Consider the following 18191-nt stretch of genomic DNA (forward strand, 5'->3'; position numbering starts at 1 on the left):
GTTATCCTGACTTTTTTTTTTCTCTCTCTTTTTTTCTCTCTTTCTCTTCCCTTTAGGGGCTCCGTAAATTCAGATTTGATTTCTGCTTTTTTAAACTGTAGTTTGTGCTCATGTGTTTCATTGTTGGTGTATAGGCTGCTGCCTGAATATGATTCATGAAAGGCAGGTTTTCTAAAAAATAAAATCTCTGAGCAGAGGACACATGTTTGATCCTAAATATCTTGGTTTTTTATATTCTAAGTTTTGATCAAGTATTGACTTTGGACTTTTGATCTTTAACCTGACTGGTAGCTAAGTTTGCAATAAATGATTTAAAGAGGGGAAACAATAGAATTGATTCAGGATTCAAAATCTGGCTTATTCACCCATGCCCTCCCTTTTACCAATTGCCTCAACATATGGTAAATGTAACTGAAGAGAAAGCAAATTCCCATTCTAATCCAATCAAAACATGATTACAACAAAAGCACACTCCAACAATGCACACTTGTCCTTCAGTTTCCCTTTTGAGCCCGTATTTTACTCGTGGAGCTGCGAGGAGAGAATAGGAATGTGTGATTTTACTGTATTGAGCCGGTGAGGGGAGTGTGTCAAAGCGTGCATGCCACACAATGTGCCTGGAGAGATTGATGTTTTTGTCATCCACCTGCTTCAAAAGCCGTAAAAAAGCCGGCTGATGCAAACAGAGAAACCTAGCCCGGGCAGGCTCACAAACAAAAGAGGGGAACCTCACTGCTCCACATCTGTTTGGGAGGAATATCTGAGGTTTCTGTTGTGATGCAAATGAATCTGGGTAAGTGTTGAATACCTTTTTTGTTCTGTTAAAGGAAACAATTTAAGGCAGTATGTGTTGCTTTGCATCGGCACAGTGAGAGAAGGATCCCTCCCTCTTTTTCTCTCGCTGCCTTTCTCTTGTCATGCAGTGATGTAATCTGCACAGCCGGCTTTAATGGCATTTTCCAGTTGCAAAAAGGGCGTCAAAATGTAGCATCAGAGGATAGCAGAGGGGCATATAAGCGGTGAGCTCTCTGTGGTCTTCTGTCTCTGTCTGCTTCTCTTTCTGTCTCACTCTGACCACTCTGCCTTCCGCTGCCTCCAGCACCGGAGCTCCGTCTGGGGGAGGAATGATCTATGGTGCTTTGTTTATCAATGGCCATGGTCACTTCTCTGGAATGCAATTGGCTGGAACTACACCGTGTGGGTCCTGCACCCTGTGTCTCTGCCTCTCTCTCTCTCTCTCTCTCTCTCTCTCTCTCTCTCTCTCTCTCTCTCTCTCTCTCNTGTGAACGAGCATTTTGGGGGCATGGTTAAAGTTGCGCATGCGCTATGAGCGCACATACAGGTACTTCTCAGGCATGCCGGGTAATCTGTGACGTTTCGCTCTCTCGAAAGTTGGGCCATTTTATCATCATGCGCTAATGAGCAACTCTCATAGGAATGAATGACGCCCCGCCTCCCACGCTGTATCCAGTTCTTATTATACATCCATGGGCCTGTCACTCAGTGAGCCAAACTACTCTTTGGCAAGCCCCTCCCCCCGAAGCAATATCAGGGTCAAAAGTCTGAAAAGGAAAAAAAAAGATCTGAAAGTGAAAAACGATCTGAAGGCGAAAAAAAGATTGAAACCTGAAAAAAAAAAAGATTTGAAACTGAAAAAATAATTGTTTGGAATCTGAAAACGTAAAATCTGAAACTGAAAAAAGTATTCAAATATCAAAATATGTATAAAAGTGAAATATGAAAATAAATATTTTATTTAAAAAAATTGCTGAACTGAATCAAAATAATATTCAACCTGAAAAATTATTTCAAATATTTGTTTTGTTTTGAATACAACATTGTATTTTTCAAAGTTCAGGATGAAAACTTGGACTTAAATTGTATTTTTTTGAATGATCAAAGCTTATGACCCTGAAATAGCTCCATATCAGTGTAAGCTTTGTCTTTAGGAACGTTTATATTACAGCAACCAAAGCCAACATTACCTGAGATAAGGAAACATGGTTAGCCTTCAACCGAACAATTTTCTCTAAAATGTTAAATAGAGGCATAGCTACTGTTTGAAAATACAAACATGAAAGCATCAATCCATCTCTGTCTGGCTAGTCCAGGTATATAAGCTGGAAACCAAAATCTTCATACTTATCTTTCTAGGACTCAATAGCTCTGTAGTACAAGAGCCTGCAACTACTTCAATGTCTTCTATCAACCGGTGAGAATGACTTTTTGGCTTGTCTAGGTAAGCATTAGCGTTTGTCTTTTAGAATGAAATCATGTATGTAGCCATCAAATAATTAGGATCGATAATTAGCATTACTGGATTGTAATATTGAAGTTAGTCAGCAATAAACATGTAAAGTTCATGGAGCTCGCTAACTAGCGAGATAATAATGTCTGCCGGCCAGCAAATGACATTTTCAGTCCACAGCTTTGTAAAAAAAGTCGGCTTTCTGAAATTAAGCAACCATTATTTCATTAATAACGATTTTTGAGAGGTAAATCTGCCCCCCTTTTCATTGTGAACTGCATGAGTGAGGGTTGAAAGGTAAAACATTGGTTAGAAAAAAACCCTAAGAGTACTTTGCAGTGTTAAAATCAGCACATAAAGTCGTCATATTTTGAAGTATTCTTTTATTGGGCATGATTATATCTAATCCAAGGCGCACATTACTTGGAGCAAATATAGACAAAAATCCCCCAATGTGCGACTTTCATTGAAAACTGCCGTTACAGCTCACCTTTATGTAGTCCTCAGAGCTAAAAATATGTGAAACTATTTGACTTTCCCCCTCTCCAATGAACAAACGCTTGTTTGATGGGAGGGATCAAGTGCGCCCTGTGGGTAGAAACATCTCTTCAGCGTCCCTGTGAGATCTGAATGTTTGGCTTACGGCTGAAGAACTAGGAATGCACAGTTGTGCTGTTCAAAAGTGTTTTTCTGACTTTGACTGTTTAGCTTTTGTACATGTTAGACTCCGTCTTGGCATGTGTGTCTGGATGTGTCCCCAGAGTCAATTATACGCAACTCACTTGTCTTAAGATGTGATGTGTGAAAATAAGTCAAGGCCAGCTAATTGATTTAGTGCCTGTCCCTGGGGTTTCTCCTAGTCCAGATAATTTTAATTAGAGTGCACTTAATGATATTTAAAGTAGTTTCTGAGTCGGAAATTAAATATTATCCTTTATTTATGGTAAGAAAACAACTGATGATGAAGAAGTAGACCTTGCAGTGACACAGTGGGATTCTATGCTAAGCTTAACATCAGACAGATGTGTTTCATAACATTATTACTGTGGATAGGAAACTGAGCCAATTCTTGCCACGTACGTCTGTTTTTCTTTGCAGGGCTCAGGTGGCACACAGGAGCATTTCAACACGACAATTTCCTCCTTAAACCTGACCTGTGCTTTAAGCGCCTATAAATTATTCTTGGCAATTATTTCACTTCTGGCTAGAATTTTTAATAACTGCCACCTTAGCTTTTTCTAATCGAATAGATTAGTTGAATGTTATGCAAAATGTTAATTAATTAATTAACAAGAGCTCTGGATGTTATGGATGTGTTATATTAACACAGTCTCACCCTGATCGTCCAATAGCGACGCTTGGTCAGGGTCCTTTGGCGTGCAGTTGTGAAGAGCCGAGTCTCCTTCAGCTTCATAAACGGACGCAAAGAGCTTTCAAGTGATTGCAATGTATTCCCATCGGCGGCGGTATTTGACGCTCCGGGAAGCACCGCATCGGTCCATGTCGGCGGCAGTTAAAGGCAATGTGAGCGTCCATTCCCATTGGATAACGGAGGATTTTACACCCGGAAGTAAGTATTGTCTTTATTATATATATATTATCTTTGTTAATTACACAACATTGATTGGTTTAAATTGTGTACAATGCTTTTGTATTGTTCCCCTTCGATTCTGAGAAACAAGTATTTTTTCGGAGTTTAGGATTGCAGAAGACACTACACAGGCACGGGCACGACACGTTCGAGTCCTGTTTTGGATAGTGTGCCATCGATGGGTTTCATTCCATTTCAAAGTGCTTTTTGACGCTGGGCATAAACTTCGCCCACTACCACTCCAACATCCAATCACAGAGCTTGAGGACTAATCACAGGGTTTGTCAAGCAAAGAAATGGTGTAGTCCCAAATGACAGCTGAGGTCACATCCCTGGCTGAGGATTATGGGTAGTGTAGTGTCTTCTGCCATCCTAAACTCAGAAAAAATATTTGTTTCTCCGAATCGAAAGGGGAAAATACAAAAGCATTGTACACAATTTAAACTTATCAATGTTGTGTAATTAACAAGGATAATCTGGTGTGTTTAAGTTGATGAGTAGTGCAGATATCACTGTAAAATGAATCGACAGAAAAGAGAATACTTACTTCCGGGTGTAAAATCCTCCGTTATCCAATGGGAATGGACGCTCACATTGCCTTTAACTGCCGCCGACATGGACCGATGCGGTGCTTCCCTAAGCGTCAAATACCGCCACCGATGGGAATACATTGCAATCACTTGAAAGCTCTTTGCGTCCGTTTATGGAGCTGAAGGACACTCGGCGCATCACAACTGCACGCCAAAGGACCCTGACCAAGCGTTGCTATTGGACGATCAGGGTGAGACTGTGTTGGTTATATACAGCTTTGCCTTATCTATTGTCACGTTCAATACAAATGGCAGGCTCTGATTTCTTGCTTGGTAGTCTAAGTAGGGAGGGCATGTAATTGGCAAACTTTAATTACTTATTCGAAGCAAGGTTGCCGGAGAATGAGTGACAGCAATAAAATGGAATTATGTACACCAATATGTCTGAGGCAAATCCCTGACACTTGCATACTCTGTACAGTGGTCCTAAAACATGTTTTCACATTTATGAGGTTGATGATTTAAAGAGACCCTATTATGCTTTTCAGAGATTTCCCTTTCTAGTAGTGTGCTATAAAGGTTTGTGTGCATGGAAATGGTCTGCAAAAGCTTAAATCCCTAAATTCCCTCCAGAGGGAGTTTTTACATGATAGGCTAAGGGGCGGGACATTTCGGACACATCTGTGAGCGGTGACCAATAACAACAGATCAGGCCAGCTAACCAACGAGAGCAGACTGGGCTCTGGTTTCAGACAGACGGTAAAAAGAGGTGTTGCAGTAAAGGTAGTAGAACATTAAATAATGTAAAAATGTCACAGTAGAGGAGCAAAATGCAAATATGAAACCTGAAAATTATCATATTAGGGCCCCTTTAAAGATCCAACCAGTCCTGTATATCTTAAGAAAATAAGTAACTACTGTATGCCTTTACAAACTGCCCCTCTTCTGGTTGGTAGCAGGTAGGGAAGAGATTGAAAGAACAGCGGAACCAGGCCAGATTAGTGTGATGATTGGATAAAACATAAACTAATGTTGTCAGGAGGAAACATTACAGTAGCCTACTATCCCTTCTGTTTCAATCAGGATTAGATACTACATACTTAATGTTGTGTTAGCAGAATTGGAATTTAGGAGTCGGTTATGAGCAGTTGGCTGCCATGCTAGGGTTAGGGTTAATGGGATATTAATTTGCTATCCTTCTAATAACATCGCAATATTGTAGCAAAATGGTTGGCTTACATAAATTGGAAATAGGTTTATTACGAACAAATGTTTGCTCTAACACAACTTTGGGTTCAAGATGAGATTAACAAGAAGGACTCACAGGAACTCAGATGCACGATTCGGTTGTGACTTCAAAAATATATTTTATTTTACAGAAGACTTTTCAAAGTAAAAGATTATATTTTTGAAGTCACAACCGAATCGTGCATCTGAGTTCCTGTGAGTCCTTCTTGTTAATCTCANATTTTTTGCGGGCCGCGCCACAATAATACGTCCGCGCCACCCAAATGGATCTCATAAAAAAAAAATTATCATTATTTTATTTATTTTTGGTTAGTCTAATGGATAGTGAAGTGGCTGATGGATCGGATGAGGTTGGCGAGTTTCAGATCCTGCTGGAACACCACTACTAGTGTGCCCTTGAGTAAGGCCACTGTAACCCGTCGGTTACTCCAGGGAGAATGTCCTTGTAAATTGGTCAGTTTGTAAATCGCTTTGGAATAGGCGTCTGCTAAAAGATGCTGTCTTGCAGGTGGTGTATCTTTTCAATTTACACACGCATCTATTGCACGTCTGTCCGTCCGGGAGAGGGAGATCCTCTCGCTTGCTGTTGCTCTCCCTGAGTTTCTCCCATTTTCCCTTTGTTTAAAGTGTGTGGGTTTTTCTCTGGAAGTGTCTTTCCTTGTACGATGTGGGGGTCTAAGGATCAGAGGGTGTCGTATCCTGTCATACTGATATTCTGTACAGAACTGGTTGAAGTCCACTGAGACAAATGTAACATTTTTGATCATTGTAAGTCGCTTTGGAATAAGGCGTCTGCTAAATGCCTGAATTGTAAATTGTAAATGATATTTTTGGGAGAATAAACCCCACAGATCCTCAACTCTGGTGTGTTTCACTCATTAACAACGCAACACAGAGCAACAAGATCGTTGTCTACAGTAGCCATGAACTCGCATGTATTATCTTATTTGAGGGGGGGTGGATGCATGGACCACCCGAATAGGTTAAGGGGCCTTTGGCCTTTGGCTTTTCTTGCCGGGGGGGTGCGGTGCGGTGCCCCCACAAATAGAATCAAATTCTGTGGGAAACACTGTGCAGCAACCGAATGTTGTTATACTTTGTACAGCACATTGTTCTTATTTATGGGAAAATTACTCAAAGGCCAGAACGTCATAAAAAGTTTTAATTGAAATACATACAATACTGCATTTTTATAATATTCCTTTATCCAGGCAGAATGTGCGTTTAGGCTCACTGTTTCTAAAACACACACTTTTCTTTTTGTTCAAAAACACTTGAACCAAACAAACTTACATAACATATCCAACACCCTCCCTTTTAGTTATCTTTTTCATATTTTACTAATGTATGGATATTCCCCAGCTCAGACTGAAGTCTCATTAATCTTTTCCAACAAACTGTGTATGTGCACATTTATCTGCATCTCCTCATGTTATATTCCTAATCCCAATTCCTGAAACAATAGCCATCATCAAACGTTCATGATTTACTTCTACATAACACATTCTGCCTGGTATTGTCTAGTATTAACTTTGAGGTAAGTTTTGGTTATGAGAAAGGTTTTGGTAAGAATATCAGAGGCAGAGTAGGACAGGTCATGCCTTCGCCTGGTAAGGTAGGAAGAGAAAGAATGATTTTTCTGAGCAATTGGCCTTCGGAACAATAGGTATTTATTGGCATGACTGGCATGTCAAGATTAAGCTCCAAAGACTCATATTCCACGCTAGCTAGCTAGCAAGTCCAGACAACCAAGTTTCAGTTGGCAAAGCTAGCATATATAGCATCAAAGAAAAATGTGTCACATTTTTGGTTTCTCATTGGCCACTCAAGTGTTTAACTAATTGTCTAGTTCTTCCTCCACAGGTAGACCACGGAGGTTTAGCAATAACATTATTCTGCCTTAGGAGCATCTTTGCATCATAGAAACATATGTACACATATACCAAAATATCCAATTTGCGCTTTTTGTTCAAAACATTTAGGTCTCCCCACCTACGCCAGTGCTAGTCCTAGTACTGGCAGCTGTTGGCCACAGGTTCCATGGCTGGGGAAGGTTATTTGGAGGTAAACCCACACAGCTTGGGCTTGCTAAGTGGCACAATTATCATGCTTACACAGTATTTACGTCCATGGCACACACCTGGCACACAATCGACTTGGTGTGCATTACTGTATGAACCAACCTCTAGAAAATGCATACAATGCTCCAACCCCCTCCCTCAAGAGGAACAATTTAAGTTTGAGGTTGATGTATAGCAGCTAGCTCAAAATTAAAAAGATATTAAAGAAGGAACCATTAAAGTCCTGCTTCTCAAATAGCCTTGAAGCCTGCAGCTAATGTGATTTGAGAAAAAGATATTGTGCATGTAAACCGTATCTGCATTTACATTCAAGCACGTACAGAAAATAACTATCACATGAACTCCATATGTTGCATCTTTCATCCCCCCACACTAGCATTATAAATACACAAGCACTTCAGTCATTTTTTTAAGTTCCTGTTTCAATCCCCCATCTGATCAGGTGGCTGTTTATTCTCCTTTTAATTATTTTCTTCTTTTTTCTTTTCCGAGGATCATGACATAAAAATCTATACTTAGAATCCCCAAGCTCTCGTTATCCCATTGCACATATTTTATGGTGAAATAAAACAGCTTCATAATGAACGTTGGAATTTGACCCCATGCGGTCCGGGCCATGCAAAGGTCGGGGAAATTAATTTTGCCCACAATTCAGTGGAAAGATGGCGAAAAAGAGCTTGAAACAGAGAGGGGCAGAAGGTTATTGATACAGTGTAACCCTAACCCAGCGTAACTTGAACCTGTATAAAAAGCGTTATCCCTCGGTTGATGAGCATGCTCCGAAATGTCTACGTGTTCCTTGGTCACTGCATGCAATTCGAACGTGTAGTCCCCAGAAATGGAAGTGTATCTTTAAGGTGCTTTCCAAATTGAATGTACCTCTAAAAGCGCCGTTAAGGATGAGTTTGTGTGCGTGAAGCACCTCGAGCACCGCTGTCCTCCTTACGAGGAACAAAAGCACTCAGCGTTACAAGCCCGTCCAAGCCGAGTTCTGCCCTGTTATTTATGGAAAACAAGGAGTGTATGGATTAAACAGATGATGCCAAGACGAACAACACACACAACAACGAAGAAGCCATGATTCATTTCCCAAACCATGGAAAAGGGCCAAAGGACAAACAAATCAATGGCAGTTTGGATGATATCTGGCCTCGAGCACTGACAGGCCCGCAAGTGTTTGGCATGAATGTAAATGTGGAAAGTGTAGTTTTCTTTAAATGCAGCCGGGCAATCTAAAGCTACAATATATGCAATTTTTGTTCCCGATTAACTCAATACGTGTATTTGACGCTACTGTTGTAATACAGCTTTCAGCAGCGCGCTCCCTCCTTTTTCATCGGAACGGATTAAGCAGAAAAGAGATGCTGATGATTTTAGGAGACAACACTGAGATCCATCAAATTAGAAACCAGCCAAAACAATCAAATAATGCACTGTATAAATGATGTCATACTGTAAAATCTATGGCTTATTGTCTGGGCAGGGGGCCAATTCACATTGCTACACTGGTTATGCAAAACGGAAGGAATGCTTTCGAACGCGAGCTAGTCATCAGTATACAGCTACTGTTATTCAATGTAAATTTGACGTGTGTTTGTCTGCTGACGGCGAGCCCTGTTAAAAGCTACATGTGAGGGAGGATGAGGAAGAGGAGGAGAGCGAGGAAGAGGGAGGAGATGGAGACGAGGCCCTGGCTGGCTGGCTGCCACTCATCTGGGCACCTTCTCTAAGCAGGGCAGAAAATCAAATACGCCAGGAAAGAATTAAAAGGAGAAAGAGAGGGGAGAGAGAGAGAGAAAGAAAAATGATTTTTTTCCTCATATAAATAGCAGGGCTTGCCAGAAGGCAGAGGAAATGAGAGCAAGTGAGCGCTGGAAAAGAAGGGCTTGAGCTTGACACGGGGCTTAAAATTGAGAGGGGGGCGGTAAGAAGGGACCTACTGCGCGAAAATGTCTCCAACCAAAGCAAGGATTAGTGTTCCAACCTCCTCCACCGCCAAGATCCACCAGTACAACTAATCACCTTCACAGCTTCTCTCACTCCCTCTCTCCTCCGTCCTTTTTTACTCTTTTCATTCCCTTCTTTTTTTTTGCCTCCACTCTCCTCTGCTCTTTAAAGTATCATTTCGCCCCTCTCGTCGTCATTATGGCTAAAATTAAAGCGGAGTATGTTCTGCCAAGAACGATTAGCCGCCGCAGCCTAACCGGGTGCAGTAAGGTGCTTTCTTTTTTATCTAGTGTGCGCGTGCACAGTACATTACCCGGCACGGCAACACAACTTCAAAAGGCATCTACATATATGATGACAAGGGATGTCGCAGATAAACCACATCCTCTCCCTTTGCTTTCTGTCTGTCAAATCCCCTCTGTCACTCCATCCCTCACTCTCTGATCTCCCACCATCCCGCCTTTTTTCCACCTGTCAGTCCATCCTTCCCTCCTTTTTTCTCTTCCCTCCTTCCTCTCCGACATCCATTTCCTCTCCCTCTACGACAAGGCTCCTCACAAAGATGGCGACAAGTAAGACGGCGCATAAACATAAACAAGTCAAATTGATCACACGGAAGATGAGCCAGGCGGTGTTTCTTTTTTTTTTGAGGGGGTTGTGGGGGGCATGAAACAGACAGGAACGATTAAGCATCTTTCTGTTCTTTTCTCCCAATTCTTCCTCTTGTAGAATGTAGGGGGGAGAGCATTTGCAGATCTATCCCGGAGAAAGAGCCACTTCATAAGCAGATGCCTGGCATACGATTGCAGCCGGGGGAGTGTGTGAATTCATTCTCCTCCGCTATAAATACACGGCCGTGTCTCTGTATAGGTGCAAGCGCAAAATGTAATTAGGCAGTGAGGCAGAAAAGCAAGCTGCCTTTCTCTACGTTTGCATATTTTGTCCACAAATAATGTACTACAAAGACAACGAGAGGGAGAAATCTCTCTTGAATATTCATTTACAAAATAACGGTTTGCTGATAAGGCCAAGGCATGTGATAATCAATTAGCTAAATGTTCTACAAAAACCCGGCAAGAAGCGAAAAAGGCAATAATAATAAATGCACACACACACAGTGTAAGTTGGGGAAGCGAAATGACGGCTTCAGCAGAAGTCTGCGCGGAATATCCATACCACATTAGCCTAGATAAAATATCACAAAGAACAAAAAAAGGGAGCAGGATGTGTATTTCTAATGAGTTTGTTTGTTTCCAGTGTTCGTACAATAAGGAAGAGTTTGTTTTACATACAGTCAGCCTAAACGCACCTGCTGTTGCCTCTGTAATGTGCGTGGGGTAAAAGAATATTACAGGAGAAGATGCAGAGTGTGTGACAGGAAGAGAGTGTGGCACGGTAATGCAAGTTCATTTTGTTTTCCATAGCGATAAATAGCACAAACGGCGAGGGTTAAATGCTTAATGTTTCAGCACTGCTCTCGATTTGTTTCCTGATTTATTTATGAAATGTTGGTCCAAAAAAATGTATAAATAATGAAAAATGCCCATCACAATTTCCTAAGCTAAAAGTCTTCAAAGTGCATGATTTATTAGGGCAAAAGTCCAAAGACCCATAATGGTAAATGATTGAGCCCTGCACTCCAAGAACTTTAAAAACACAGGATGAAAATGATATACATTACATGTTACTTGTTAGAGCTGCAAATAATTTTTATGATTTTCTCAATCAATGGATTTTAACAATAGTAACAATTGTCAGTAATTTCAACAGTCCAACATGATTTCTTTAAACTTATTTAGCCTGATCTACAGAAATGGCTTTAATCATGAATTTATTATAATAATATTTATGATTAATTGTCTGTCTATCAACTAATTGATTATTGAGCAGGTTGTTTCAGCTCTTGTACACATTTTCTGCTGAATTCCACAAGTCTAATTGTACAGCATGTCCAACATACTGTAAGTGAATTGTCCTAAACGCAGTGCTTCAGTATTATGCATTACTGCTGTGTATGCATGTGAAACCAATTACAACACATGCAATTAGGCCTTGTGCCCATTAATACCGCTAAGAAATACTAATGTTAGATATAAGCAGCTGCTTTTAATCCAGTTCTTGTCACCACTTAGGCTTCTCCTCGAGGCCCCCTGCCCCTGATGCCATGCAGGGCCCGGCGTCCTCTACTGACCAGAGCAGGAACAACAGCTGACCCTCCTGCAGCCGACCTGGCAGGGAACAAAGAGCCAGCGCTGTGCCAAGGAGGGCCCGGGGAGGGAGGGTTCTAGAAGGGGGGGGGGTTGGGTTAAGGGCATAGGCATACTGGAGCAATGCAGCTGTGCTCCGCGGTCTACCCCCAGCCAACCAGGGGCAAACGGTTTCAGCGTGTGTCACGGGAGGAGGGCAAGGGGTGGGTAGCTGTTGGCACAGAGGGCTGGGCTGGGAAGACATCTGTCATCCTATCATCAATGCTGTCACATCTTAGACAAATGGGCTGATTTTTACAAACCGAAAAACAAGGGATGGCAAAAGGTATCATGTGACCTGTTACGGCCTACTACAATGAACAACTGAAACATTTACTTTAATTAAATGTCAGCAAATTTCACATTACATTCATTATAACTGTATTAGGTTAGTTGAAATCAATAATATTAAGTTGAGCTTAATTTAAACGTGATATTATTGCTTTCAACTACTGAATACAGTTTTGTGAAATGTGTTGACATAATACGTTTAATTAAAGTCAATGGTTTCACTGTTACTCTTTGGTGACGATTCAGTAAGCGTCAGCCACAACTCATCAAAGGAGGCTAAAACAAATGGTCACCAAGTGAGGAAATCTGTCAAACTGAAATAAAAAATCAGCCCCTAAAGCTGAAGTGCATGTGATCGTCCTTGGCGGAGGCCCAAAGCCACGTTTCGGGGTCCGGAGCACCCACTTCCGATGAGTGAAAGAAGGGAGAGTGGCATATTTAATTTCCCCCTTACTACTCCCATTGCCCCACCACCACCACCAGCCTTTTGTTTTTCGAAGCCGCACCGTGGCAAGGTCTTCCATAATGACACCTTGACTGTGAAGAACTTCATCCACTCTGCCGCACTATCTGCCGCCCGCGTGACAAGACGGCGGGCTTTGTTGCGAGGAGAGCTTTGAACGGCAGACTGACAGCGCAGGGGAAGCCGTTCCAGGCGTAAATGTAAATTATTATTACTTACACGTTTAACCCAGCACCTACAATCCCCCCCCTCCCCTCCTCTTGCACACCCTTCACCACCCTCTTCCCCATTCACTGGCTGAAGGAGGCAGTGGTAGTGGTGGTGGTGGTGGGGGGACAATTCTGACATCATGTTGCCCTCTTTTGGTGGGTGTTTGGAACTGCACCTCACTGTCCTCTCACCTCAAAGGCAATAAGATGTTTGACAACTCATTCTAATGGTTCTATCTCGATATTAAATGTCGGAATACACAACATGAGGATGCCAAGATGAATAAAATCTTGGAAAGTGTGCAATATTCGAGGAACATTTAAAATGCCTTGAATTCACAACACAGGTAAGAATGTCACACTTCTTTATCACCTGCACCATCACAATGTGTGTTTTCTATTGCCTGTCTATGAAGCATCATGGGGTGAATTTGGAAAACTTCAGAGGATTAACAGTGTTCACTTTTACTCCTCAATCTTTCATACACATCAGCATTTTCTTTTAACCATATTTTCATTTAGCTTACTGTCGTTGAAATCTATTTTATGAGATAAATCACCAAAACGGCAGCTTAAGAATAGTATAAAACAACAGAAACATACATCAATGACTGCAACCCGCTACATTGGATGTCCATGCCTGAATTGATGTCCAGTTAAGATGCATATGCAGCAATGCATTTCTGAAATCTGATAAAGTAGATGGGAACAAATTGAAAACACTAAAATAACCTTAATCCACCAAAAGTAGTTAATTTGGTCAATTTCAAGGTGATAAAGGCCAAGATTTTAAGTTTAACATTTTGGCCCAATTCTGTAATCATGGGGACGTCTGAAAAAGAAACGTCATATAGGCTTTACATTTCTACCTACTTATTTAGAGTTTTATGTATAAAAGTCAACCACTTACCAATAGCAATACTACGCATAATAAAAAATATGACTGCGTTGGTGTATTCATCAAAGTCATCTAATAAAAGCCGGAAAAAAAGGTCTTCTTAAATGAATTGATAATTCTCAGCTTTATATTCTGTCATTACATTTTTTTATTATAAATCCAGGGCTGTCCTTCAAGTTAATCTTCATATGATTTAAAAAGACTTCAGAAAGAAAGCAGGAGGGACATACTGTTAACTACATTTAAACTTCAGATACAATCAGTGCCTGGACTAACTAGCGCCAGAGGGTTACATTTGAGACACTTTATGATGAAACAGGTGAAAGCAGATAAGGTAACAAAGCTTAATCATTGTCCACAGATTGAATTTTTTAATATAAAATGACACAGAACGTGGATTGAGGCTCGTGTTCTGCTGTTGATCTGATTCCCCCCCCACACACACACACAGGCAGAGCTGAGCACACTGGCAGCGCCTGTCGTCAGGCAAAGCTCCAAGCCATTTCCCCGAGATGCATCTCCACTGAATCAATAGGGCCCTCGTAGCATATCATTAGACATAAGTATTATAATTACTTGTGTTATTAATTTTGCCTTAATACCAGGGATAATATGATATGTAATTCAACCCTATTGAGGGAAGAGAAAATAAGATGATCACAAATGCATCTCTTATAAAAATCAATGCTGAAATGGATATTCCAATAATGCTAAACCACTGCCCCTCTGTTTTTTTCCTCATGCATATCAACCAATCATTTTCCGCATTCATCTGGAAAGAAATATATAAATATGTCCAACATATTTCACATGGGCGCCCCTGTCCGAGGCAAAACAATATGGATTTGTGTTGCCTCGCAAACAATTTTAATAAAAAGCTATTGATTGGGGATCGAGCGGTTAGCCTGTGGGCGCGGAGCAGCAGACCCCACCGGGTCCAGATCATTAATGTCCTCAACTGCTGGCTTCACTGGCGCAAATTTGTTCAATAAGGGTCTGGCACGCATGCTTTAGGGTTTGATTTTGATACAGCCACATCAAAGTGTCTGAGGCTGCTCCATAGGCCAGAAAGCTAACACACGTTAGTCACACGTTAGCTTAAAACACAAAACGAGCATGTGTTTTTCTTCTCTGGCAGTGTTAGAATGAATTCCAATTAATAAAGCATGCTAATGTTTTGAGAAAGTGGCAAATGATTAACGAATTTAAACACACATTACTCCTACTCAGCCTGAGCACTCATGGCAAACATCATCTGGACTGGAGACTAAACAGGGCTAGTCAGAGGAATGTGCATAGTAATAGAGTCCCAACCCACAGCAATACACACACACACACACACACACACACACACACACACACACACACACACACACACACACACACACACACAAACACACACACACACACTGTTCAGCTTGTCATCAACAGACATCCTCCAGACAGAGCGGGGGGGAATGAAGAAGCAAAACACACTCTTACATCCTCTGCTTTATGTCAAACCTCATCGAAATGTGTGCAGCCACTGTATCTACGTCCAGGCTAAAACACAGGCATATACTTTCCTGAGCAGGTATCAAAGCCTTGGCGCAGCGAGACACTTTTAATTACCAGGTACTTTCCTTATGCTTGTGATTTCAATTTCTCCCCGCAAAGCTGGTAATGATATTCAAAATGCCTGCTGGCAACTCCGACTCCTCATTCTCCCCCCTTTCTTTTTCTTCCCACTAAGATGTGAATAGCCTATTTATAGGCTTATTTGTCCTCCAGTCACTTTGTAAAATCTTTATTCTGCCGAAGATATCTTTTTAAATGTGAGCCTCGCTGGAAGGAATGGCAATAAAGGTTTTGGGGTGGGTTGGAGAGATCAATGCAGAATGTATTAGCTGGCACTACCGAGACCGACTTCAATAATAAAAGAATTGATCCTTTAAAGTGAAGCTTACTCCGGGCCTGCATGGTAAAGGAGGATGGTCCATTCCAATACTAAACGGGACAGATGGAGAATCACAGCAGGGTATTTCACCCCCTCCCCCCAAAAAAATATTCACATTGTATTTCAAACCCATATTAGATTCAGTCGCACGATTACTGAGGGATTCTTGTTGAGATGCATGCATTATGGAGCAGCATATCCACTCATACAGCATATGGAATAACATATTCAACTGGCACTACTTAGGCTTTGTCAAAGGAGGGTGAGGAAAAGAGAATAAAAGGCAAAAAAGAATACAGTTAAATGTAGATTTCTTTTAGAAGAATATGTACTGAATGACATTTTAATTTACTGTTATTAGGGCAATTCGAAGAGTCGATACGTGTGATTTAATTTCAAACAATTTTCCTTGGCATTTCTTGTTTTTAAAACAGGAGCTCCTAATATTTCCATTAGTCACCGGACACATCAGATCCCAGCAGTGTCTGCACACAGCCGTCAGTGGTAAAGCGCCAGCAGTAATCAAGCGTGAGGGCTGGATATATAACAAGCACACTTCACAGTATGCCTAACAAGCGCACTTCACACACTAATCAGCTCAAGTGGACTTGCATCCACATCCTTGCGCTCTGTTTCTGCGTGGATACGAGCAATGGTTTAGATTATGAAATTATCCGGATAGTATCAATAGATAATGTTATCAATGATTTGACAAAATGACTGACTACACTACGTTGAGGATTAGTAGTGGGTGAATGTCCCTGTGACAGTAAGAGTGGCAAATGCAAAATGGGGCTCATCTTATCAGAGAGGAAGTACACACAATGTACTTTTTCTTTCTTTTAAAGAAAACCTTTGTATGTTTTTTCTTATGAATGTTTTGTGCTCCTTCACAGTGCTTCCATATCAACACATTAAATAAAAAAAATACAGGGGCTATAAATACACCAGACAGCAATAAGGCTGCAGCTACGTAAAACTTTGGAACAAAGCCAATGTGTTTTATTTTTTTTATGAAATCTACATATAGACAATAAAATGTCAAATAGTGGAAAAAAGCCAATCCAAGGTGCAGTCTTCAAATATATTTTCCGGACACAGAAAAGCCTGTATATATTTATATTTAATTGTATAGGACATACTGAGGCAGTACATTTCCATATTTAAAATGCTGGAAACAGCAAACATTCTTGTTTGACTGACAACTGCCAATTCTCCAAATTCACCAAATGTTCTGTCGATCATTGATAATTTGAATAATTGGTTCAACTTTAATAAACAGTTTTAAGAAGCTCTAATACATCTTAAATGATAATCCTGAATAAAGAATTGAGTGTTACTTAAATAGAGAATTTTTTGCCCCGTGTCATAATTCGGGTTCAAAAGCTGCAAATGATAAAATAACACTTTTTTTCCATTTATTTTGACTCAACAGTAAATATAGTAAAATGTTGTACATTGTGCGCATAGATAAATAAATAAATAAAAATAAAAAATAAAAGCGAAATAAGTGTCAGAATCAGCCTGTAATGATAAAGCTCAAATACACACACACACACACACACACACACACACACACACACACACACACACACACACACACACACACACACACACACACACACACACACACACACAGACACACATGCAGTGACCCCCAGTTCTACCTAGTGTGTCCTCCACCCATAGAGGGATGCGGAGGGGGGTGCAGGATAGACACCGCCTCCTGTAATCCCATCAACTCATGTCAGACAGCAGTCTGGATACAAGCCTATCTGTGAGGCCTGTAATCCACGACTAAGACTTCACACACCACGCTCACACTGTCTGCAAACACACACACACACACACACACACACACACACACACACACACACACACACACACACACACACACACACACACACACACACACACACACACACGGGTGGAGAGAAAAGTGATAGTTGGTGTCTGCTTTACTCAATTTGTTTTTGCAGAAACTTGATATGCTATATATAAAGGCAGAATCAGCATGTTGTCATGCATCGTTTTGGCACACGCGCAGTGCTTTAGTAATATATTTAAAGACTTGTAGATATGTAGATATAGAATGTAGATATCAACGGCAAAACATGCAATGGGAATTATATTATGACTAGTTAATATGTCAGTTAATCCTTAGGGCAATGGTGCAGGTTTAGAAAAATATAAAGAAATGTTAATTTATGTACTGACAATTTGACAGACTAGTGCATGTTTTCAGAGAACATAAATCAAATGTCTGTGTCTGCAAGTTTAAAAAATGTTGATATATTACAGGAAAATAAAAAGATGTGATGCTTTTGTCAATAAGAAATAAAATATGACCTGCTGAAAATGTATTTCTTGAAATATAAATGAGAATCAAAGCTCCTCTTGGTTAACAATCACGCATTACATTACTCAGATTAAACAAAAAAAGCGGCTTAAAATGACAAATTCAAATAAAAAAAAGGGGCAAAAACCATTAAATAATCTACAC

General features: G+C 40.7%; 1 long non-coding RNA gene across 2 annotated transcripts in view; it reads left to right on the plus strand.

Annotated features, from left to right (window-relative positions):
• The first annotated feature begins 709 nt into the window (after positions 1 to 709).
• LOC104941935 (uncharacterized) overlaps positions 710 to 18191 on the plus strand; it is a 56493-nt gene continuing 39011 nt past the window's right edge. The window contains exon 1 of one of the 2 annotated variants that reach the window (XR_797952.1): positions 710 to 793. This is a non-coding gene — a long non-coding RNA (uncharacterized lncRNA). Of the gene's footprint in view, positions 794 to 933; positions 1020 to 18191 lie in introns of those variants that run through there. The other variant, XR_797953.1, reaches the window with a different exon arrangement.

Source organism: Notothenia coriiceps, unplaced genomic scaffold, assembly GCF_000735185.1.
Source record: "Notothenia coriiceps isolate Sejong01 unplaced genomic scaffold, NC01 NC01_scaffold00000339, whole genome shotgun sequence".
Classification (NCBI taxonomy): Eukaryota; Metazoa; Chordata; class Actinopteri; order Perciformes; family Nototheniidae; genus Notothenia; species Notothenia coriiceps.